Raw genomic sequence first — 6,000 nt, 5'->3', positions numbered from 1 at the left:
TGTGGTTTATATTATTAACAGGTTCCATATGGGGTATTGGAGGCCTTTGTTGGGTCAGTACAGCACTGAGAGGATGATTCTACGTTAATCTATTTTGTTCCAGAGATTGAAAGGGCAATAACTTAATAAAGCACCTGGACCAGAAATATGCTTATTGATCTGTACCACGTTGAAGTAAAATATGGGCCCTTGTTTTTAGGTCTTGTCAGAGACAGCTCATGTGCTGTTGTTTGCATGACATTTTGTTGACTTAAAAGGGGCTTAGAGCCGTTCAATTGCTTACGATTGGTTGGCTTCATCATCACTCTCATTTCCTTGCTTCTCTTTGGTCAGTACATAATGGCTTCCCTTACTCTTCCCATGTTTATCCCTCCTCGAAGCATGACCCAAATGGTGTTTCATTAACCTGTGTCCTTCCAATGCTCCCTCTTTCAGAGAAACTTTTTTCTTTTAGTTGCAGCACTCCATAAGGGTGTATATGTTTTGCAGGCCATCTCTCCCTGACCTGTTCCACCTTGTTGCTTGCCCCCTTCTGCGTTGGTACTTACACAGACCCCCTCCAGTGTTGTTGCTTGCCCTATCCCTCCTACCCCTTCATGCATTAATGCTGGCTCTGGCCTTTTGACTGGGTGTGAGTGTTTGATTGGTTCAGATGCTCCGTCCATCACCACCCCCTTTTGTACCGCTTTGGCCGCCATAAGTGTGGCAGGGTATGCTCAGACATGAATCCCTTGCTCACTTTGCCACTGGATTCAAGCGAGCCAGACTGAAGACGGCTGTAATGCCGGAAACCGGTCCTCGGAAGCTTGTTTCCGGTCCAGGGAAGGCATGGCTTGGCAGTTTGGGCTGGACTGTTCCCATGAGGCACAGGGTCAGACTGATTTGCATATAGCCATGTCTGAACTGGGGTGGCAGAGTGGGCTAAAGAACGGTGATGGATCAAACCCAGATCTTTTGACTGGGTGTGAGTGTTTAATTGGTTCAGATGCTCCGTCCATCACCACCCCCTTTTGTAACGCTTTGGCCGCCATAAATGTGGCAGGGTATGCTCAGACATGAGTCCCTTGCTCACTTTGCCACTGGATTCAAGCAAGCCGGGCTGAAGACGGCTGTAATGCCGGAAACCGGTCCTCGGAAGCTTGTTTCCGGTCCAGGGAAGGCATGGCTTGGCAGTTCGGGCTGGACTGTTCCCATGAGGCACAGGGTCAGACTGATTTGCATATAGCCATGTCTGAACTGGGGTGGCAGAGTGGGCTAAAGAACAGTGATGGATCAAACCCAGATCTTTTGACTGGGTGTGAGTGTTTGATTGGTTCAGATGCTCCGTCCATCACCACCCCCTTTTTTACCGCTTTGGCCGCCATAAGTGTGGCAAGGTATGCTCAGACATGAGTCCCTTGCTCACTTTGCCACTAGATTCAAGCAAGCCGGGCTAAAGACGGCTGTAATGCCGGAAACCGGTCCTCGGAAGCTTGTTTCCGGTCCAGGGAAGGCATGGCTTGGCAGTTCGGGCTGGACTGTTCCCATGAGGCACAGGGTCAGACTGATTTGCATATAGTCATGTCTGAACTGGGGTGGCAGAGTGGGCTAAAGAACGGTGATGGATCAAACCCAGATCTTTTGACTGGGTGTGAGTGTTTGATTGGTTCAGATGCTCCGTCCATCACCACCCCCTTTTGTACCGCTTTGGCCGCCATAAGTGTGGCAGGGTATGCTCAGACATGAGTCCCTTGCTCACTTTGCCACTGGATTCAAGCAAGCCGGGCTGAAGACGGCTGTAATGCCGGAAACCGGTCCTCTGAAGCTTGTTTCCGGTCCAGGGAAGGCATGGCTTGGCAGTTCGGGCTGGACTGTTCCCATGAGGCACAGGGTCAGACTGATTTGCATATAGCCATGTCTGAACTGGGGTGGCAGAGTGGGCTAAAGAACGGTGATGGATCAAACCCAGATCTTTTGACTGGTTGTGAGTGTTTGATTGGTTCAGATGCTCCGTCCATCACCACCCCCTTTTGTACCGCTTTGGCCGCCATAAGTGTGGCAGGGTATGCTCAGACATGAGTCCCTTGCTCACTTTGCCACTGGATTCAAGCAAGCCAGGCTGAAGACGGCTGTAATGCCGGAAACCGGTCCTCGGAAGCGTGTTTCCGGTCCAGGGAAGGCATGGCTTGGCAGTTCGGGCTGGACTGTTCCCATGAGGCACAGGGTCAGAATGATTTGCATATAGCCATGTCTGAACTGGGGTGGCAGAGTGGGCTAAAGAACGGTGATGGATCAAACCCAGATCTTTTGACTGGGTGTGAGTGTTTGATTGGTTCAGATGCTCCATCCATCACCACCCCCTTTTGTACGGCTCTGGCCTTCCCTCATTGTTTCTTGCCACTTACTTCCCGCCTCCTGCTTCATTGTTGTTAGCACTGTTCCTCCCATTCCCTGGGTTGTTGCTTGCCTCGTCGTTGTTACTTGTCCAGTCCCACGGCATCCCTCCTGCGATGCTGCTTTCCCCAGCCTTTTCGTCCGCCCCCTCTTGTGTTGTAGTTTGCCCAGTCATCGTTGCTTGCCCCATTCCTCCCGCTCGCCTCTTTTGTTGTTGCTTGCCCCTTCATTGTTCCTTGACTTGTCCCACCTGCTCCCCTTGCACGTCCCTCCCCATTTTTGCTTGCTAAATCCCTCCTACCCCCTTCCACATTGTTGCTTGCCCCATCATTGTTGCATGCCCCTTCCTGACCGCACCCCTCGTGCACTGCTGCTTGCCACATCCCTTCCATCCCACTCCTGGGTCCCTCCCATGTTGTTGTTTGCCCCACATTTCTGCTTGCACGGTTCCTCCTGCCCCTTTCCTGTTTTGTTGCTGGCCCAGTCCCTTGTACCCCCTTCATGCCCTGTAGTGTAGTTCCTATATTCCCAATAGGCTCTGCGCATTGGAATAATATATCCTATAGATTTGACGTAGGACTGAGGTCAACTAGGTCTCTATCGAATATACTAAACTTAATTGTGTGTGTGCCAGCTAACTCAGAGGTCACTAGAAACTTTCTCGAATACACAAGAAGGGATTAGTTTCTGACAACTGCATAAACATGACAACTTTGTTTCCCAAGAATAAGAATATATCTCTCAGAGTTGCAGTCAATCGTGCATGCTTCGTTTCTACAGAGTTTGCAGAGAAATAGTGAGACGGGCATTTTCAATAAAAAGAGAAGTGAACTGCTACAACCGTTAATGCCGACTGCAAAGTATAATGCGTACAGCGTAAACAGTAATATGAAATAATACTGTAAGAGCATTGTATGGTTTCTAAGCCATATAAAAATACATACATAAATAACATTGAATAAAATACTCAACTGGTGCTTCTAAAATACACCTACCCCAATGTACCTAACCTAAGTCTAGTACGAGGAAAGAAGTAAGTATTGTGTAGCATAGGTTTAGTTGTTTTTGCCAAGAATCTACCAAAGGTTTCTCTAGGTTCTAATCAGCTCCATACCTTGGTTTAGAATGAAGGAGGTCCGGTATCTTTTTCTCGGGACTCGATTTCCCAACACCCCGCAAGGGGAGCTGGAAAAACACTGGAGCTGGATTCTCGGCAGGAGAAGGGCAGCTTCCTGAACAGTGCATCAGCTGGAGAGTCGGCATCGTTCTGTACTTGCTGTAGCGAGCTGCATCGGGCAAGTAGGTCTTCGAACTGCTCCGAACCATCGTATCTTGCTATAGCAAGTGTAGATATTTTTATACCTTGAAGGTGTTTAGGAATGCCCTAGTTTGACGTAACGTCGGGCATATGAACGCCAGGAAAGAACCCCTAGGGAATAGTTGTTCTTTGTAAAGTAACTGAGTTCTTGGACAAATCAATATTCAAGCAAGGGGAAGTTCCCTAACTGCTTAAGCTGGTTTTCCAAGAAATCGATGTGACGTTTGGTACGGGTGGAATTAGCCATGCCTGTATTTGGGTAGCATGGGCTGTGCCAAAATAAGGGATTGATTTCTATGCCTATATAAGGGCAATGTGAATTGTACCTATATAAGGGCATGAATCGGGAAAATTCACCCGGAGCTTAAAACGCCACACAACACCCACTCCACTTTCTTATGTACGACATTACTAAGTTCTAAACACATAAAAACATATCTAAACATGATGTGTTAAAACCCACCCAAAATACATAAAAATGCATTGGTACTGGTTGTACATGAAAAGCATATGTGCTGTACGCATTTAAAGCAATGTTTCATTCAAAGCATATAGATGACATTTGAAAATGCTATTCGAATGAATCACGAAAATACATTTATGAAATGGCTCTTAATTACAGAAGAAAAAGTCGGGACCATTCCATGGCAGATTATATAAACTGTTTGAATGTGGTCAAGGTCAAATATTGTCTCTTGGAAGTTTTCAAAGAATTCTAGTTCTCTATGAATAGTTCTACTTTATGTTTAAAGAATTTTTATTGGAAAAATACAGCTGCGTGGCAAAATAAACATATAGACTTGCAATGCTAGCGGCAGGATGCATTTCAGGATTACAAGTCTTCCGACCCAGCTTTAGCGGCCGCCGCAGTGTCCCGCTCCGTTTTTGGAGACATGCAAAGGAACAAAAGGAGCAGTTTCGTACAGTCCTGTACCCTTCCGTAAGTAAACAAGAACCCCCAACTACCCTCCCCTCCCCACCACCCGCCCTGCCCAGTGTATCGCAGTGCAAAAATCAGTTATCCACATAGCACACTATCTTGGTCTCACTTGTACTCGTTGGGTCGTTCCCCTTTCCCGCCACCCGAACATTGCTTCACAGTGGGGGCGTAAGCCTCAGTAGTCTTAAGTACCTAGGGCACGTGATTTCCTTAAATTCTGTGGCCAATAGTGAGTGAAAGGGCTGCCACAGCTCCTCAAAACCGGTGACATCTCCCGCTAACGTAAGGGACAGTTTTTCCATCCCTAGAACATGCCACAACCTATGGAGCCAACCCGTGTGAGATGGAGTGGTGGGTGTGCGCCAGTGTATCAGTATGTTTTGTACTGCCGAGCCCAACATGATAGCAATCTGCCTTCCCTTTTTAGATTTCAGCGGGTACATTAAGCCATTTGGGAGTCCCAGCAGAGTATACGCTGGGAAGCGGGGCAGTTCGATCTCAAAGCATGCATCAACGTCATCTATCACCTCCGACCAATATGCTTGTAGTACAGGGCAGTCCCAGAGGATGTGTGTCAGTGTACCAATGTGCCCACACTCGCGCCAGCACTTGTCACTAAGGAGCCTGTTCATTTCGTGCAATCGTTCCGGGGTATAATACCAGTATGTGGAAACCTTAGTAAAGGTTTCCGTAAGGCCCACATGGTAGGCCGAATGCCTCGCTCTGTGTGAAATTTGGTCCCATTCTTTATGGCTAAGCTGTCGCCCTAGTTCTTTATTCCAACGTTCCCTACCAGGAATGTGGAAGTGGGAGGGTGGGAGCTGGAGCATCTTGTATAGATCCGTTATGAGTTTGGCATCTGAAGTGCGTGTGACTAACCACTTTTCATAGGGCAATAGCTTCCTATCTGCTGAGGTTCTGACACTCGGCTGTAAGGCCCAATGTCGAACCTGCCAGTACCTCATGCGGTCGTTTTCGGTCATCTGGTACTCGTCCTTAAAGTCCTGGAAGGTTATCACCCCTTCATCAGTATAAATGTGGAAGAGTGCTCTGCAGCCCCTGTCTCTCCAGTGGGAGAAGGCTCCTGGTTCCGTCCCTGGTGTGAAGTCAGGATTGTCTATGATCGGTGTGAATGGTGATGGAAATGAGGTGAAGTCAAAAGCGCGGCAGGTAGCGTCCCACACTCTCAACGGCACTCGTGTGATGTAAGAAGCGTAGAGATTGGGGGGGCGGTGCGGCCTTCGGAGGAATGGAATTTCCTGTAGGGGGCGTCCGGCCACAGCTTGGTCCTGGAAGAGCCAGTGTTTATCGGATTCCCACCTACTCCACTCCACCAAGTATCGAAGTTGTGACGCTTGGAAATATTTGC

The sequence above is a fragment of the Lissotriton helveticus genome, chromosome 7, assembly GCF_964261635.1.
Source record: "Lissotriton helveticus chromosome 7, aLisHel1.1, whole genome shotgun sequence".
NCBI classification, from domain to species: domain Eukaryota; kingdom Metazoa; phylum Chordata; class Amphibia; order Caudata; family Salamandridae; genus Lissotriton; species Lissotriton helveticus.
Note: the sequence above shows the minus strand (reverse complement) of the source record.